The 20419-nt window shown below is 38.0% G+C and overlaps 1 protein-coding gene across 4 annotated transcripts in view; it reads right to left on the minus strand.

The window, feature by feature from the left end:
• The window catches only part of PPP3CA (protein phosphatase 3 catalytic subunit alpha), a 311802-nt gene that overhangs the window by 106327 nt on the left and 185056 nt on the right, over nucleotides 1-20419 (minus strand). Inside the window, exon 1 of one of the 4 annotated variants that reach the window (XM_035030169.1) lies at nucleotides 133-457. The exons of the other annotated variants lie outside the window; for them this stretch is intronic. The gene's annotated coding sequence lies outside the window, so the exon portion shown is untranslated. Of the gene's footprint in view, nucleotides 1-132; nucleotides 458-20419 lie in introns of those variants that run through there. 4 annotated transcript variants of the gene reach the window in all.

Raw genomic sequence — 20419 nt, forward strand, 5'->3', positions numbered from 1 at the left:
CTAATCATATCCCTTTGAACTATGTTTAACGTTTTACCTCATCCAGATCTAAGTATCAGGAATCTAAATTTAGGAGAGTTCAAATTTAGTAAGTTTTTCCTCCTTTCACATTTAAAACTGAGATATTCTCACCTACGTATCTCTGCTACTCTTCAAAGGTCCTAAGAGCATGAAATCCATCTTCTCTGACTCATCCAAAAACACCTCAAAGAGTAGTTGAGATTGGGTAAGAGCTCTTCAGTAGAACATTTACCAAGCGTCTCTGCATGTCAGGCAACGTGCCAGATAATTCATGTCATTCATAATCCTCACAACAATCCCAAAGGTCAGTGTTATCCTCTGTTTATAAAGGATGAACTAAGAAATGTGATTCAGAACACAGTAAGTATAGTAATTAGAGGCACCTGGGTAGCTCAGTTGGTTATTTCGATTCAGGTCATCATCTCGGGGTCCTGAGATCAAGCCCCACCTGGAGTCCTGGGATGGGCTCTGCACTCAGCGGGGAGTCTTCTTCCCTCCCCTCCCTCTATCCCTCCTCCAGTGTGTGCATGTGCACTCTCTCTCTCTCTCTCAAATAAATAAATAAATAACCCCCCAAAAGGCTAAGTAATTGGTGTAGAGCATACAGCTGGTAGGTAGTAGGGCTAAGGCGTGAACCAGGTTTCTCCCAAAGACAGGCTATTCCCATTGGACTCTCTGCAATTAAATAAATACAGTAAATAGTCAAAAACTGATAAGGTGTTAGATTTTAGAATTTCAGAGTTTTTCTTTTCTGGCCAACAATTTCTCAATTCCTCAATTCTTCTTTAGAGCATGCAATTAAATTCTGGCTTAATCTCCTTTACACTGTAAAAATATTATTGTATTATTAAATAATTTAAAATGAATTTAAAAAATAGGAGCATTATTCAAAGTTGCCATGAGTGAGAGTTTACTGGCCTGCTATAGTGTATGATCAAAGAATTCAGAAGGATGCCTTTTATCTGAGAATATCAAAGGCCACTAACTAAAAAAAGACACAGAGTTCCTATTACACTGAGGAGAAAAAGCTGAGTCCATTGAAATATAATACAAGAATGTTGGCATACAGGTAATTCACAGATATTATTACCTTGGCTACTTGAAGCTGGACCAATCTGGATTCTTTCCAAGAGCTATTCTTTTAAAACTGTAACACACTCAGTTCATTTGTTACAACTGCCCCTTTTTCCTCTTGATACGCTCCTACACTTCATCCACACGCTATATAAGCACATACATGCGTACACACCCCCACACACACACATTTACAGATTCAAATCACAGATCCATATATTGTGCTATTTTTCCAGTGTGGCTAATAACAGCATGTACCATAAAATAGCTAGTATTTTTCATTTTAAAAACTACAAGGTTAAAAGTAACTGAATTATCTTTCCAAGTTGTCACAGGTCTTTAGTCCTTATGAAGGCAGATGGACATTTTCAAAATCTAGTCAGTTAAGTAACTTGGTGTCTTCTACTAAGCTCCATGTTTCTGCCTGAAATAGACACAATCAGGTAATTTCAGTGATTCTGGGTATATTGCAGGCAATAAAACCCCCTTCTTAAGATGTTTACCTTAACTCTGTCATCCAAGATATAAACAAAAGGACAACATTTTCCCCTAGGATACATCAAAAGCAGCATTACTATTGAAATACACGGAGTTAAATCTTATCATGATACCAAAAACACAGGTCATACAGAATTTGTAGAACACAGCTGGAAAAAAATAAGTTGCCTTTGAGGCTAGATATGAAATAGAAATAAGGGCTGAGAAAGATGAATATGATTTATGAATTATCGGACTCCTTAAATGCAAAGTTTTTAATAACTTTATCATGGTATGTATTCCCATTTACAATTTGTCCCATTCAGCATGGGTTTCCTAATAGACTGGGTGGCTCAAACAACAGAGATTTATTTTTCACAGCTCTGGAGGCTGAAAGTCCAAGATCAAGGTACCAGCTAACTTGGTACCTCTCATTTCTTCTTAGAGGGCCACTAATCTCAACAAAAGGGCCCCACCTTCGTGCCTCTCACTCTGCTTACCTCTCAAAGGTATCATCTCCAAATACCATCATATTGGGCCTTATGGATTCAACATATAGATTTGGGAAGGCAGAGGATAAAAACATTCATTCCATAACACAATCTGTCACATTACATAGTTCCTCTTTTTTTCATGTGGAATTATTTTTAAACATTTAACTCAGTTGCCCTAGTTACTCTGTTAATTTATTAAATGTCTTGACTGTGGAAGCTAATTTATCTTTCCAAACAGGGATTTCTGATAGCATGGAAAGAAACATAACCATAATTTATTTTTTTTCTATTTACAAATAATGGCTTTCTTAGAGTTATTAATCTCTTGATATCCTATTCATAAGACAGAATTAGTAATTTGGTTCTGTTGACTGAATTCCAAGCACATTAGCATACACATTTTAAAGGTCACAAGTAAGCAGTTGGACTGCCACCTGTTTGGATTTTGATAGCACTTTCTATGGTCCAGGGAGCCTGTTGTCTGGGCATGTCTTCCATCTCAGATAGTAAGCGCATCATCAGACCCATGAGAAGACAAAGAGGGTAAGTCTCTCTGACGGGTCAAGATGGAAGGTTCTGACGGAGGTGTTGTATTACTGTTTAAATCGTGTATATTTGTTAAAAGAAGTAAAGTGGTGACTCTTTCAGGATATCCTGTTACCAAATTCAAAATTAGAAAAAAAAATTAAGCATAATATATTCAGATTTTTGAAAGCAACCTATCATAGCAATGGCTCTTATTTTCTTCACTAATACATTGCCTTGCTGGACAAAGATAATTTTTTTGATGTGTCTCTTGTTGAGTATCTTATTATATTTTAATAAGTGAAGAAAAAGTTGATTTTCAGAAATTGGTACTTTTGAAAATACTGCTATTGAAACTGCTACAATTTTATATCTTTGAAACCACAAGCACATATAAATTGTTAAAAGTTCTAAGCTATTTAAGACAAAAATAGATAAATGTGAATTAGGAATAACTGTAACAATTTTTTTTAAAGGTTTTATTTATTTATTTTTGTGAGAGAGAGCACATGCACACACAAATCGGGGCTGGGCAGGGTAGAGGGAGAAGCAGACTCCCTGCTGAGCCTTGAACCCGATGCGGGACCCGATCCCAGGACCCTGGGATCATGACCTGAGCTGAAGGCAGACGCTCAACTGACTGAGCCACTCAGGCGCCCATCTGTAACAATTTTTGAACACAATATGTGTGAGGCACTATCTACCTTTACTGCGTTGCTACATGTAACATTTAAAGCAGCACTGGTAACTGGATGAAGCTGCAATGCTGGCTGAACGGTGACTTTGGCTTCACCCACTTTCTTCCATTATTTACCTGTTCTAGGCAACATCGCTTTCCAATATATGACACCAATGTACCGAGGTTATAAACCAACCAAGCATGCATTAAACAGAAATCTTTAAAAAAGGAATTGGTTTCATTCTTCAGCTTGTGTAACTAAAAGATTAGCACTGGAAATCCTGTGGTTGAATTAAACCTCAGGGAAAGGAAAAAGTCAAACATTAACCAAAATGAAAGATTTTTGCTATAAGTTACAAGTTTGGTATCAGGACCAACACAATAGCAATGCTTGTTTGTTTTGCTTTCTCTTATGTCTTTCACACTGTTTAAGTGTTAGGCATTAAAAATCCAAGCAATCGTGTTCCTCTGGACCTCAACTGACGTGATTTTCTCTCGTCAATAGTTAAGAATTGAGCAGAGAAAACTGAATCCTAATATTTTTATTCCTCAAACATTCCTCAAGCATATCAAACACTGACAAATTATCAGGCACAGCTACGACAGTATAATTGAGACTTAAAGTATAATTAAGTAGCTTGTGATGGCAGAATCAGTAGTACTCCTATGACTTCAGCTGCCTCAGTAGATCATTTTCTAACAATGGCTAGGTTATTGAGTTTGCAATGTGCAAAACCCTGTAGTAAGGTCTTTATGTAGATTACCACATTTCAACTCCACAGTAACCCTATTACCCACATACAACTCTTACTTCAGTTTAAAGGTAAGTAAGCTAAGGATAGGAGAGATAGAGTAAGTGATCCCAAAGTCACGATTCTCATGGTGGAGCCAGGACTTGAAAGCAGGCCACCTGATTCCAGAGTCCGTGCTCTTGACCTCTAGCCTATACTATCCATATTATTATTTTGGGTAGAGTGATAATGTACACACTTTCACCATAACTACACTATACAAAGACTGGAATGGAAAGAATAAGATCATCAGAACTTTACAGGAAGTAAAAAGATTCAGAATAGGACCAGAGTTATTCAAATCCAAAAGTCAAAATAGTATACTAAAAGCCAGTTCTAGAAGTTAATGAGTTCTTCTTTAGGTCTGACTATCTGAAGAAATGCCCAAGTTCTGTGTTTATACCCCTGACAGCTGTTGAGTCTTCCATGTCCTTCAAAATTTTGGAAGTTCTAGGCAGCTTTGGACAATGTGAAAAGAGGTCAACAGGGAGATAGAAGACAAGGTTTTAAGGCTGGTTTTGTTCGTTACCAACTTCAGACCTCTGGCTTCCATGTTTCTCATTCACTAAATGAAGTGAACTCCTACCCTGATTTTTCTCATTTAGTTATTGAGAGAACATGTATTAAATTACTCTGAGAATACAGCTCTTTATGTAACTATTATTATCACGATTAGAATATTATGCTAAAGATTGATAGAGAAGTTGCAATCTATCATTCTTTTTCATTAACTCACTAGAGCCAAAGTACATTTTACTGAAGTTAAGATACTGCTAAGTAAAGCACTATGTATGCTATTATATAATTAATAAAGCAGTAAAGAAGCAGAGTATAGAAAGTCTAAACAGTTACCACAAACTGAGTAAATGTAGGTAAGTAAAGACAATGCATCAATTTAATTTCACGAAGCTCTGGAAAAAAATTAAAAATAGTTTGTTTAAAGAGAAAAACACAGAAACATAAAGGAGATATGAATATAATTTCTTTAGTGGGAAAAGTTTCAGAAGTTAAATGATAAGAATTTCTGCTGGAGGTAAACTTCAACTCTCTTCTCACACTTGCCAACCTCCTGTAATTTGTTATCACTGATGGTCCCATTCCCTAAACACAATACTGTAATTTGCTCCAGTGGTTCTATTCTACCTGGAATATTCTGTCTCCCCCTTGACCTGTTTGTTAAACAGTATTCAACCTTCAACTACCATCTTCTCTCTAGGGCATTCTCTGATTCTACAAATTCACATTAATCATGTCCACTTTGCCATTCTCATAATACTTTCTTTTTCCTTTTTTTTTTTTTTTTTTGTGTGTGTGTGTGTGTGCCATGAAAAACTCCAAATTTTGGAGTATTTATGACAGTATAGTAGTATTGTAATATTCTCCAAATTTTTGGAGTTTATCATGGCACACAACATATTATTTGGGGAAACATTTAGGTTCCCTAGAATCCCAGTCCTTAGGAAGAGTTATTATGCCTTTTCATCTGCATATCTTCCAGGCCTAGCCTATTATGCTATATATTGTGAGTAGTCAACAAAGGTTTGTTTAAAAAGAGAGAGAGATCTACAATTAAAGTCTGACATGCTTATACCTAACTACAATACCACAAAATTAAATTCACAGGATGACTTTGGAATGATGTGACTTTATTTTTAACATTAGTAGCTTTCTGTAGAGTGCAAATTCACCGTAGATCCCTGCACCATGACAGTGGACCATGACAGTGGACAGTTCAACCTATAAAGGCTGAACAATACTGTTTAGACCAAATACTCTTTTATCCTATTTATCTTGATGAGGTTCAACAGATGCATTTCTACACAGAAATGTTTACTCTCAATTTTCTATACCAAGGAAGGAAATCTAGATTATTCCCAAACTTTAGCTAAGCCAAAGTTTTATATTTTTCTACATATATTCAAATATTCTAGTATTCAGGAAATACAATATAGCAAAACTTTATCCAGCGTAACTGGAAGAATGCAGGACATTTGAATTGTTGAAAATTCAAACCTTAAAAATATTTTTCAAATATTTCTAGAAGTTAGAGGTAATATTTTGTATTCATAAATATGCATAACCTAAACTTAGTATTAACATTTTTAAAATTCATTCATTCATTCATTCATTCATTCATTCATTATTCCATTCAATAAGCACTGACTAGACGAGTCAATGATCAATTAAATACTTAAAAATGCAACTAAATACTTAGAAAATACATATGATACTTTGATCTAGAATATTAGTATAGGTTGTTATGGAGCTGTATAAGGAATAGATAAGAATAACTGAGAATTACCAACACAATTGTTGAAATGCATCTATAATGCTATTGGATGCTTAAAAAGGATTTTTCCTTTCATGAGAGATCTTTAAAAATTATTAGTTCAGACTGTCTAATGATCACATTCTAATGTCGCCGGTGCTTAATGAAGTTATTTTACTTCATAAATCAGAGAATATTACAATACTACTATACTGTCATAACTACTTATAATTTAAAGAAAGTAGCAATTGTGAATCCAGATTACGTAACAGAAAATAAATTGCATAAATGTAGCTCGAGTTAGCTTCTACTAGAAACAGTTTTCTCCATCACATAGTAAGTACTTAAACTACTTTTTATCAATCAATTGGCAAATATTTAAGATAACGGACCATGGGGCAGGCACGGTATTACACACTGGGGACAGATACAAAGAAAGATGGATACAGTCCATTCCTTGCAATGAATAAACATAAAGTCTAGAAAGGAACACAGATAATAGGCACCAAACACTTTATTAAAAGTACATTTAGTGAGCCAGTGTCACCAAAGGGAAGAGTGTGACGTCAGAAGTTTGCATGCTTCTGTGGATAAGGAAAGAGTTCCCGCAGGAGTGACATTTGAGTCTTATCTGGGTTTAAGGGGAGCTTAACAAATTCTGTGTAATATAAAGTATCTAGTAAGGTGAGGGCAAGGAGAGTAAGAGGGGAAATCTCTGAGCAGGCTGGAGAAGAAAACAGCCCTCTGGGCATTCGGGGCTATAAGGAGTCTGGATTCTATCCAAAGGGCGAAGAGAAGGTATTGAAGGGTTTTGTGCAGGAAGGAGCAGGGGACGGACGTGTATGTGCAGAACTCTGTGCGTGGGTCTGAGGGAGGCAGGCATTATGTGAAAGAAAGAATTCAGGCTTCTCCTCAATATGGAACCTAAACAAAGCATGTTATTGTACCAATTAAAAGGAGCATCCCCTATTAAGTTCAACTATTAGTGAGAAATAAGATATTATGTTTCTTTATTAAAAAAACAAAACATTCATTGCAACATCATACATACAGCAAAAGATCCGCAGATACGGTCCGTTAGTGGCATAACAATTATACCCTGGGCACATGGAATATAAAATTCTAGTCATCGTCCCACATTTGTTTGTTTAGCTGCTAAAGGATCTCTGAACAAAGAGTCAGGTCAACGGAGAGAATGTCAAAACATCAACAGAGAGAGATCTTGTCAGAGCTTAATTAGGGCTTCCAATTAGAAAACCAAGCTAAGGATCCTATTAGCTCTTGACTAGGAATTCTTGATTTGGAAGAACCACACAATACCCACACCTCACCTAGCTAACAAAAAGGAATGTTTTACCTTTATGATGATCTCCTCCGGATTGGCTCAAACCAACAGAGACAAGCATATTCTCTCTCTCTCTTTTTTTTTTTTCTGTTTGACAAGCATATTCTCAGAATCACAGTCTCAAAACCACACTGAAGAGAACCACTGTGTCCTCAGCACTCTGGCTGCCGTGTCTCTAAGTTACCAGCATAGCTCATTTTTTAATACTAGAACAGTCTGGGCCATGCATGACCTTGTCTGCTGCTCTTTGGTAGAAATGATTAAATAAACCTCTTGGCCACTTTGAAGAGGAAAAAAACATTGCAAGTCACAAAAAGGAAATTTTCTACCTAACAATGGGACTGACTCAATTTTTTTTTTTTTTATGAAGTACCATATTTACTTGTGTACTTCATCTGTATCATGAACGCTGCTTACCTATCTCCCAGTTTTGAAGAAAAAATAGTTCTTTCCTTCTCTCCAAATTATTTCGTGGTCAGAGTACTCTAAGGACTGTAAATGGTCTCACCAGTTAGTAAGGAAAAGTTTACAATGTTGAAATAGTGTTTGCTGTTCTGAACAAACTTCAGAGACTTTACCAGTAGGTAAACAAAAGAAAAATTTCAAACTCAAAGTCACACACCCAGTAACATAATTCCAACTAGAAAACTTATAGACAGGATCCAAGTTTAAATTAGTCCCCCAGATCAAGCAGAATGTGGCTTATAATGCACAGGAATTGTGCCTGGTTCTTTTCCCAGGCTGCTAGAACGGGTGGGAGAAATACTCTAAAGCTATGCTATGGACAATAAAAATATTTTCTATACATCTAACAATCAAAGGCCTAGTAATAACATTTAAATTCCAACATCTTACCACAGAACTATGTAGCATGACTGGATTTTAGAAGTTGCTGGTGGGGGCCTACCCCAGAGTTACCTGGTCCTCAGTGGATCCAACTCTGGCTGGGTTTCTTTGCCTCAAAAAGAGATTCTTCAACTGCTTTAGTGCTTCCGCTTTCTGATTTTTTTAAATATGCATTGCATTTGTTCCACTTGGCATTGAGTTTAACAAATGTAAATCCATTTCAGAAAGTATTCATTCCCAGAAGAAATATTTTAAGATTTAATTGACTTGCTATGTTAAAACATACACACACACACCCCTCCCTAATCTCAAGCAGAGAAATAAATCTCATTCTTTTTGGACATTATTGGATGTTTTGAATGAGGGAGGGGCAGAGGGAGAGGGAGAGAGAGAATCTCAAGGAGGGAGGCAGGGCTCAATCTCACAATCCTGAGATCATGACCTGAGTCAAAGTCAAGAGTCTTATGCTTAACTGACTGAGCCACCAGGGTGCCCTTTACATAAATCTCATTATTTTTCTCTGAATGTCTAATACCTAGCACAGTGCTTGTCACTAGGTATATGCTCAATACATGGTTGATGAACTGAACAGCTAGTAAAAGAGTAGATGGATGTCTGAATGAATGAATGAATGAGCAAGTTCCCACAGGTAGAACACCTCCATTGGGTCCTTTTACCCTTGAAGACCTCAGGTGGGCATTTTTTTTTCTGCATCTTAGGCTTCAGCTTGACTTCAAGAAAGACACAAGGTCCCTTCTGCTTCTGCTGCCTCACAGACTCTTCTTTCTCATGGGAGAGGCAGGTATTCCAAGATTCAGGGAGGTAGCAATGGATCAGAGGGTGGATAGTTTTGATACTCAAATCTTTATTCAGCCAGGAGAGATACTTTCTTTCTCCTGGGAACAGATCCATTTGGCCCCAGGCTTCTAAGAGAAGGGATAATTACATGACTAATATAAGGAATTGTTAAGCTTAAATGATTTCTTTGTTGTAAGTTCTCACTTTGGGAAGCACATAAATACTTCAGTGCACTAAATGCCTCATTATTACTTAAGGGAATAGTAGATAAATTTTTATTTTAATTTGAAATAGATTTCATTCTCAAAGCAGGAAATATCTGTTAACTCAAAATTAAATGTGGTCAAGTATATGCTGAAAGAAAAAAATGATCAAATTCATCAGAAAACACCTCATATTAATAATAATTAATAATATAATACTACTACTAATAGTATTGGCAGCAGCTAATATTCATTGAGCTCGTCCCATGTGCCGGACACTGTTCTTACCCTCGCAACCACCCTACGAGGTAGGTAAGTGCCATTATTATACCCATATTATACCCTATTATTATATCCATTTAGGTAGGGTAAGTACCATTATTATACCAAATCTTATGCCCAAGATTAAACAGCTAGGAGTCAGAGTGAGGTTTCCCATGCAGGCAATCTGATGTTAGTATTGTTCTGGGCTCCAATTATGGCTTTTTGTATGAAAGTATGAAGCCTGCCTGACGACAGCAAGAAGGATTACCAAAGATAAGCAATTATGGAATGGTTCCAATTATGGAACTATTGAGTTCTTTTCAGTGTGTGGTCACTCCTCAGTCCTAATTCAATTTACTTTTTGTATCAATACACATTAATAATGGAAGTAATAACATTTGCTTATGTCATGGAATTCTCCCACATTTCAATGAGGGTGGCCTTTCCAACCACTCAGGGCCCCCCAGGCCATGCCCGGAACACAGACACAGCTGAGATTAAAGAACGAGAATCAGATTTCAGAGCTATTCTAAAGCAAATTCAGAAAAGGGCAGAGATAGGAAAATATAGACTCCAGAGACAAAGAACAAATCAACTTGGCAAGATTTGAAAGGTTTATGAAGGAGAACAGGAGATAGGTGGGTAAGGGCCAAACTGGGTGGGGGAGGCCTGGAACCACCTTCTTCATTAAGGCCTTTGAATTGATTTCTATAACTAATGGTGAGTCACTGCAGGTTTTTAAATGGGAGATGAGGAATGCAAAATGGTATTTTAGCAAAATTAATCTAACAGACTTTAAAAAAATGAATTAGAAGAGAAAGAGGCAAAGTACCGGCAAAATAGGCAGGACGTGCCATCACCCCTTGGCTATCACAGATTTAACATCCACAATTTCAACTTTTCCCAAGTGATCTGCAGATGTTCTCATTTCTAATTTTTCTAGGGCACACAGTTATGAGGTCGATTTGTAAAACCAGGTAGTTAGCTGGCACTGTATTTCTGCTTCTCTGTGAGATTTTGGGTTTTTCCCCCCTAAGACAGAGTCCTGTATTCAGTCTGTCTCACTGACGAAATACCTTTCTTTATGCAAATGTGCCTCCAGGAAACTGCAACAGGTGTAGAAAAAAAGCAGTGAGCTCTAGCAATGAGCTGGGGGATTGAACTGTGGAAGTTCTAGACATTTCATCCCTGGGGAAGGTCAAAGCATTTTGTACTTGTCGCAGTCTGGATACCGTGTCAGGAAGAAGGCAACAGAAGTGGTCAAGGAGAAAGGGTGGCCAGAAGGCGTCAGAAAGAAACAGCAGGACTGGGGCGCCTGGGTGGCTCAGTTGGTTAGGCGACTGCCTTCGGCTCAGGTCATGATCCTGGAGTCCCGGGATCGAGTCCTGCATCGGGCTCCCTGCTCAGCAGGGAGTCTGCTTCTCCCTCTCCCGCTCCCCCCTCTTGTGCTCGCGCTCTCTCTCTCTCAAATAAAATAAATAAATAAAATCTTAAAAAAAAAAAAGAAAGAAAGAAAGAAAGAAACAGCAGGACTTAGTGGCAGCCTACAGAGGGGGATGAGGCTAAGAAGAAAGCAAGATGGGCTCTCCGGTTTCAAGCCTAGGAGACAGTGAGCATGTTGGTGCCTTGAGTAGAAATAAATGCTAGAGGGAACCTAGCACCCAGGAAAACGTAACAGGTGTCTGTGCACACTGACAAAGATCTTAAAGGCTGCTTTAAGCAATCTCTTATCTGGAAGAAGGGAAGCAACTTGGATAATTACAGGGTTCACTGAAACCCATTCTGGAGGACGTGAAATTTATTCCACATTCTCTTCTCCTGGTCCTTTAATGTGATCGATTTGGGGCACTCTAATTACATGATTTTTCAAATCAAAATTGTACATAGTTCCACCTCTTAGTTCCGAAAACATTTATGAATCTTAAACAGTTCCTTGACAGGCCCCCAAACTCCCAAGTTTTCATGAATAATTTCTAGACCGTTCTATTTCCAATCAGCATCTAAGAGCTACAAGTGCCTAAACGTGAACTTCTGGGCTGGGCATTTAAATAATGATCCTGATACACATTATCATGGAGAGAGAATGGCCACTGTGTTAAGTTTTTGTCTTTGTTTTGCAGGAAAAGCTTCAGGGTGACAAACATTCTGTGAAACAATTAAAGCTAGATATATACCAAGAAGGGGAAGGAGAAAAAAAAAAAAAGCACCACCAGAAACCTGGTTAGTTGCTGAGAATTCCAACTGAGAGAATTAGTCACAACGACAAAGAGTCATTCTGTCAGTGTCCCCTGGCTGGCTCCTGGGCTTCACCAGCCTCATCTACATTCCCCACAGGAAGCAGCAGCAGCTCTAGGGAAGATCAGCAGTGAACAGAGAATGTGTTACGTGGAAATAGTTATTTCAGATGGATCACAAATGGGAGCCTGGTGAGAAGAGAAAAGAATCCTTTAAAAACACTTTAAAAAGCCCTACTTATGACTAGAGGGTTTTTTTTTTTTGTGAAAAGTTTGGAGGTTCAAATGAAAAATGGGGGGTGTTGAAAGCTACGGTGCATTAAAGGGGCTCGCCTCTCATTTTCAGTATTTGGGGCTTTGGGCCTCTGCACTGTATCATAATTAAAGAAGATGTCTGGGGAGAAATCACGACAGTAGTTAAAACAGGTGGTCACACGACAGGTCAAGATTCTCTGGGCTCCAGTGACTTCACCTGCCACTTCTACTGTGATTTCCTTTAGTAAGTGCTCAATAAATGATCTCTGACTGAAGCAGTCAACTGTAAGAGTCACTAGTTACATCCTGGAAGAAGGGGGGGGGGGGAGAAAAAAAAGAAAGGGGGGAAGGGGGAAGGGAGGGCGGGAAGGAAGGAGGGAGTAAAGAAGGAAAATGAAAAGAAGAGAAAAAGAAAAGGAAATGGAGAATGGCAAATGTTTGTGTTAACACGTGCAGGTGGAAATAAGGATAGTAGTGCTTGTAAAGACACCGTTCTGCAGCTTCATATTGGCTGTTCTTTTTGTACTCTCTGCTCTAGACATCAGCAGGTACAATGAAAGCTGAAGATTTCAGGGGACGTCCACAAGATGGCGGTGAGGGGAGATTCCCAAACTTAACTCCTCCCACAGACACATCAAATCTACAGCTTCAGATGGATCATGTCCCTCTGACATATATCTGAAAACCACAGGAGCTGTTCTCCCTAACAAAGGAGAAAAAGACCACACTGAGATGGGTAAGAGAGACAGAGACATGATCATGCCCCAAGCCCCACCCGTGGCACAGTGACACATAATAGGGAGGAAGCTACCAGTCCAGCACTTCTCCTGGAGGAGCAAGGAGTTGGTGCCCCACATTGGGCACCTCCTCTCCTGGGATCTGCCTGGGAGAGAAGAGCCCCTGAAACGTCTGTCTTAAAAAACCAACTGGGCTGAAGTCCAAGGAACACCTGGTGCTATAGGACGCTGAGATTCCCCTTTTGGAGGGCTCATATATAGTCTCACTCAGCCTGAGACCGAGCAAAAAAAAAAAAAAAAAAAAAAAAAAAGGCAGTTTGAAAGGTGCCTAGACTATATATGAAAGAGATACATTTGCTAATGAAAGCACCAGCTGGAAGGGCAGGGGGCAGCTGAAACTCTCCCTGGAGTCAGAAGTGCCGGCGGACACCATTTGTGCACGTTCCACCTTCCCTGGTAGCACAGATGGGAGAGCTGAGATGCGGCACCCTGCCCAGCCTTGCTAAGACAAGCAGGGGCAAGTGGTCACAGCACTATCTCACTGTCTTGCTGAAGCTGGAGAGTAGCGGTGGTTACAGCACTCCCCTGCTTCCCGACTGGGGGCAGGTGAGTGAATGGTCACGGCATTCTCCTACTCCCAGACTAAAGCTGTTGTGCATGCACAGACAAGGCACTCTCGTGATGCATTCTTGAAGCCTGTGGGCACACTTTCCCATCACCTTTCTGAAGCTGGTAAGCATGTCCCTACCCTCTATATACTCCATTCTCTAGCTAAAGCCAGCAATCCACACAGGGCATGCTCCTTGATCACTTGGCCCTCCTGACCAAGGGGCAGGAGATCCCAAGTGCCACGTGGGAATGTAACAATCCGAAAGACAGTTCTTGGCAGGCCAACCCCATGCACCGCTCCCCTCCCGCCCCCCCTGCCGGCACTGCAGACAGCAGACCAGAACAGAACCCCAGACTTCCTGTGAAAAAGACCTATTTACTTTGCCTGGAGCTTCAACCTGAGGGACAGGCTTCAGGTTTCCCATACATCTAGAGGCTAAGGAGGTGTTCCCAGGGAATGTAAGCAGCAAGACATCATCCTTGCACATTCCTTTGGCCTCATGCACAAGATCTCCCCAAAAGGAGCTTATACCCTCAACTGGAGCCCCAGTTCTTGCAACTTTTGTCCAAGCGACACCTCCAGACTTGGTTTGGAAGCCAGCAAGGATTACAAATGCAGCCCCACAGGATTATATATTTGCATACTTTAAAAGCTGCTGCCTGAGGGTCTGGCTTCCAATCAGTCTGAAACTAGGTGCTGAATGAGATTCCTCCATTTGCAACACTGACAGGTCTCAGCGCACCCTCAACAATGGCAATGTATCAAGAATAAATCAGGCAGTTTAGACAATCACAAAGGTTCAAGAGACCAACCAAGAGCTAGGGCAAGGGTAAAAGAAAGGATTCATCACCTACACAAAGCCACTCCTTCAAGACTGAGAGAGGTAGCTATTTTGCCTAATACATAGAAACAAACACAGAAAGTCAAGCAACATGAGGAAACAGAGAAATATGTCCAAATGGAAAAATAAGACAAAACTTCAGCAAAGTTCAAAGTAAGGGTCATAAAGATGTTCACAGAACTCAGGAGAAGAATGGATGAACACAGTGAGAACTTCAGAGACAGAAAATACAAGAAAGTACCAAACAGAAGTCACAGAGCTGACGAATGCAATAACTGAACTGAAAAAATACACTAGAGGGGTTCAGCAGCAATAGCATGAAGTAGAAGAATGGATCAGTGATGTAGGAACTCAAAGCAACAGAACTCGCCCAGACAAAGCAGACAAAAGAAAAAAAAGAATTTATAAAATGAACATAACTTGGGGCGCCTGGGTGGCTCAGTCGTTAAGCGTCTGCCTTTGGCTCAGGTCATGATCCCAGGGTCCTGGGATAGAGCCCCACATCAGGCTCTCTGCTCCGCAGGAAGCCTGCTTCTCCCTCTCCCACTCCCCCTGCTTGTGTTCCCTCTCTCGCTGTGTCTCCCTCTGTCAAATAAATAAAATCTTAAAAAAAAAAAAAAAATGAACATAACTTAAGCAGGAGAACATCCACATTATAGGGGTCCCAGAAGGAGAAGAGAGGAGAAAAGGGTAGAAAACTGATTTGAAGAAATAATGGCTGAAAACTTCCCTAACCTAGAGAAAGAAAAAGATATCCAGGTCAAAGAAGCAGAGAGTTCCAAAGGAGATAAACCCAAAGAGAGCCACACCAAGACATATTATAATTAAAATGTCAAAAGTTAAAGATACAAAGAGAAGCTTAAAAGCAATATGAAAGAAAACCAAATTGTTAGGTACAAAGAAAACCCCATAAGACTACTGGCTGATTTCTCAGCAGAAACTTTGCAGACTAGAAGAGAATGTAATGATATATCAAAGTGCCAAAAGAAAAAAAAAATCCAATCAAGAATACGTTTGCCAGAAAGGTTATCATTCAGAATTGAAGAAGAAATTGTTTTCCAGACAAGCAAAAGCTAAAAAAGTTCATCACTACTAAACTAAACTGACAAGAACTGTTAAAAACACTTCTTTAAGCAGAAAAAGGTACTAATTAATAAAAAGAAAATATACAAAAGTAAAAATTTCATTGGAAAAGATAAATATGGGCGCCTGGATGGCTCAGTTGGTTAAGCGACTGCCTTCGGCTCAGGTCATGATCCCGGAGTCCTGGGATCGAGTCCCATGTCGGGCTCCCGGCTCAGCAGGGACCTATCCCCTCTGAGCCTATCCCCTCTCATGCTGGTTCTCTCTCTCTCTCTCAAATAAATAAATAAATAAATTAATTAATTAATTAATAAAAGATAAACATATAGTAAAGGCAGTGGCTTAACCATTTATAAAGCTACTAAAAGGTTAAAGGACAAAAGTAGTAAAATTAACTAAAATTACGATAATTAGTTAAGACATACATAAAATCAGCTGTAAAATGTGACATCAAAAACATAAAACGTGTGGAGGCATGTAGAGTTTTGGAATGCCTTCAAATTTAAGTTGTTATCTACTTAAAATATACCATTATATACATAGGATGATATTTGTGAACCTCACAGTAACCATAAAACAAAAACTTAGAGTAGAAACATAAGAGAAAATGAAAGGAATCTAAATTTAGCACTGAAGAAAGATTTATGCACCCACTGTACAAACAACATAAAGCAAACATTAACAGACCTAAAGGAAGAAACTGACAGCAATGCAATATATAAAACAAAGCCACAGCTAATATACTCAATGGTGAAAAGCTCATTTTCATCTAATATCAGGAATAAGATAAGAATGCTCACTCTCCCCACTTTTATTCAACATAGTAGTAGAAGTGCTAGCCACTGTAATTAGGCAAGGAAAAGAAATAAAAAGACATCAAAATTGGAAAGGAAGAAGCACAACTGTCACTATTTTCAGATGACGCGATACTATATGTGGAAAATCCTAAAGATTCCACTAAAAAACTATTAGAACAAATAAATGAATTCAGTAAAGTTGCAGGATACAAAAATAATAATACAAAATTCTGTTGCACGTCTGTACACTAAAACTAAACTATAAGAAAGAGAAACCAAGAGAACAATCCCATTAATAATTGCATCAAAAAGAATAAAATACCTAAGAATTATTTCAACCAAGGAGGTAAAAAACCAGTACACTGAAAACTATAAGACATTGATGAAAGAAATTGAAGATACAAATAAATGAAAAGATGTTCTGTTTTCATGGATCAAAAGAATTCATATTGTTAAAATGTCATACTACCCAAAGCAATCTACAGAACCTATGCAATTGCTGTGAAGATTCTGATGACATTTTTTACAGACCTACAGCAAATAATTCTCAAATTTGAGTAGTCAAAACAATCTTGAGAAAGAACAAAGCCAGAACTATCACCCTCCCTGGTTTCAAACTATACTACAAAGCTATAGCAATCAAAATAATATGGTACTGGCATAAAAATAGATATATAGGTCAATAAAACAGAATAGAGAGACCCCAAATAAACCCACACATATACAGTCAATTAATTTATGACAGAAGAGGCAAGAATACACAATGTGAAAACAGTCTCTTCCATAAATGGTGTTGAGAAAACTGGACAGCTACATGCCAAAGAATGAAACCAGACCACTATCTTATACCATATATAAAACTGAACTCAAAATGGGTTAAAAACTTGAATGGAAGACCTAAAACCATAAAACTCCCAGAAGAAAAAATAGGAAATAAGCTCCTTGACATTGGTCTTAGTGATGTATTTTTGCATCTGACTCCAAAGGCAAAGGAAACAGAGCAAAAATAAATGGGACTACATCAAACTAAAAAGCTTCTGCCCAGTAAAGGAAACCATTGACAAAACAAAAAGGCAAAATATTGAATGGGAGAAGATTTTGCAAATCATATTTTCAATAAGGGGCTAATACTCAAAATATATAAGGAACTCATACCTATCAAAAACAAACAAACGAAAATAAACAATCCAATTAAAACATGGGCAGAGAACCTGAATAAACATATTTCCAAAGAAGACCTACAGATGGCCAACAGGTCCATGAAATGATGCTCAATCATCAGGGAAATACAAATCAAAATCATAATGAGATACCACCTCACACCTATCAGAATGGCTATTAACAAAATGAGACAAAAATAACAAGTGTTGGTGAGGACGTGGAGAAAAGAGAACCCTCGTGCACTGTTGGTGGGAATGTAAATTGGTGAAGCCACTATGGAAAATAGTATGGAGTTTTCAAAAAAAAATTAAAAATAGAACTACCATATGATCCAGCAATCCACTTTGGGTATCTATTGGGAAAGAAAAACAAAAACCCAGTTTAAAAAGATATGGGCAACCCTATGTCCATTGCAGCATTATTTATAATAGCCAATATATGGAAATAACCTAAGTGTTCCTTGATAAATGAATAAAGATGTGTTTCATATATGCACAATGGAATACTACTCAGCCATATGAAAGAATGAAATGTTGCCATCTGCAGCAATATTGATGGACCTTGAGCATATTATGCTAAGTGACATAAGTCAGACAAAGACTGCAAGATTTCACTTATATATAAAATCAAAAAAAAAAAAAAAACAGAACAAACAAAACAAGACCCAGATTCATAGCTACAGAGAAGAAACTGGTGTTTGTCAGAGAGGACAGGGGGTTGGGGTGGACAAAATGGGTGAAGAGGATCAAGAAATATAAACTTCCAGGTATAAAATAAATTAGTCATAGAGATGTAATATACTTCATGGGGAATATAATTAATAATACTATATCAACTTTGTATGGTGAAAGATGGTAATTAATATTGGACTTTATTGTGGTGATCATTTTGCAATGTATACAAATGTCAAATCACTGTGTTGTACACCTAAAACTAATATAATATTGGGTGTCAATTATACCTAATAAAATAAAAATAAATAGCAAAATCTGTTGCTCTCTAAATAAACTGCAATTTACTAAACATAGTAAAAGTTTTGTTACTCAAATGTTTGATGCAATGGAGAATGCAAGTTAGTTAAAGCATTTTTATTGGCTAAAAGTTATTTCACATCTAGTAATATTTGCTAAATACTTTAATCAGTATCATCCATTTTATTTAATCTTCATGCTATTCATAAGACTCCATTTTAAGAATGAGAAAAACTAAGGCTCAATATGGTTAAGAAATTTAAACCATGTGAGTAAGAGCTGGTTTGGCTCATTTAACCTTAAGGAAGGTATTAACTCCATAATGTCAGTGAGGAAACAAAGGCACGGAGAGTTTTAGGTAACTGGCCCAGATTCCTAAGGCTAGAAAGTCATACAGCAGACTGACATATGGACTAATCCTGCCAGTCTGGCCCCTGGGACCCATGGATTAGCTCATGAGGAGAGGGAAGACTGGAGCTAGAATATAGGCATCCTGATTCAGGAGTCAGTGTTCTTCCCACTCACCACACTGACCTAAGTAAGTACTCGAGGGTTTCCTTCCTCTCTCCTTCTTGCCCACATCACACACTGACCTACCCCTCCCACCCAGGATAAGCACTTGGGCCTGCCCTAGATTTTATCCAGATCTACATTAAATCAGAAGAGATCAGGGATTTTACAGTAATTCAACCGTTCCCCTCAAAAGAGACAGGCTTAGTTTACAATAGGCTTTTTAGCAGAAGTTGTTGTTTTTTTTTTGGTTTTTGTTTTTTTTTTTTAGAGTCAGTGAGTGGGACTGACCTTCTTTCTAATGTCAACAGAAAGACAGTTTTCTTTATTAATGGTCAATAATGGTTTAAATGAACAGCTGTATTTTTACTAAGTAAAATGGATTCAAAAAACCTCACAATGCCCCTAGCCTTAAAATTATTCCTACGTTATGTGCTGTATTGTCACCAGTCTAAAAATGCACAGAACAAAACTTCATCTTATTGTAGGACCGCATAATTCCAGAAATAAATCTTTCAAAAATATACGTTTATGAATGTAGGGCTAATTCTAAAATAGGTATCAACCAGGACTGCCTTTTTCTGCATTGCTCCAGATACCTGAAATATATACATCAAAACCATCTATACACTGTAATGGGGACACTGCTAGGGGCAGTATTATTCTTAGAGTTATAAAAATTGGAGCTATCTACAAAATATTCTGTCTGGTTCTTATTGACAATAGTCTAATAGAAATAAATATTCATGTATGAATCATTACAAAAATCATGACAGGACAACATGTGACAACTACCTTCGGAAAGTGGTTAAAAAAAAACAAAACAAGCATAAACTAGGAAGTAGAATAGAAAAGTATGGTTGGTGCATGCCTGCTGCATTCCACACTCTATTTTAAACTGCTATGTGCCATATAATTTAATGGTGTGCTAAGTATAAACATATACAGCAATCGCAATGATGAAGTGGCCAACAAAATTCAGAAGTACCTGTCTTTATTTCTTCATGGAAAACCCACTGGCAAAGACCATGAGTAGTAAATACTTCTAATCCTTACAAACAAGGTTGGATTCATTTTAGAAAAATAACTTATTCTTTCTGCCCCAAGTTTTTTGTTTTTTAAAGTTCTCCCCCGCCACACACACATTTATTGAGGTATAACTGCCAAATAAAATTATTTTATTTGGTACCCAAATTTAAGTGGTATCCAAATTTTTCATTTCAGGAAGCAGAAGAATGGCCAACATGATTTCTTTAGTCTCTTCAAAGTTAAGCATCATTGCCCTGGTCGAAAAATAGTATCCCCCAACTTATATATAAATGAAGAGTCCAATTATGTTAAATGCAAACAGAAATCTCACTATGACTCTGGTGAATTTTTTTAGAAGCAAAATATGCCTTGCAAGGTGATTATTACCTCTCCTGTTTGTTTCTG

The sequence above is a fragment of the Mirounga leonina genome, unplaced genomic scaffold, assembly GCF_011800145.1.
Source record: "Mirounga leonina isolate KUSES-001 unplaced genomic scaffold, KU_Mleo_1.0 Mir_357, whole genome shotgun sequence".
NCBI lineage: Eukaryota > Metazoa > Chordata > Mammalia > Carnivora > Phocidae > Mirounga > Mirounga leonina.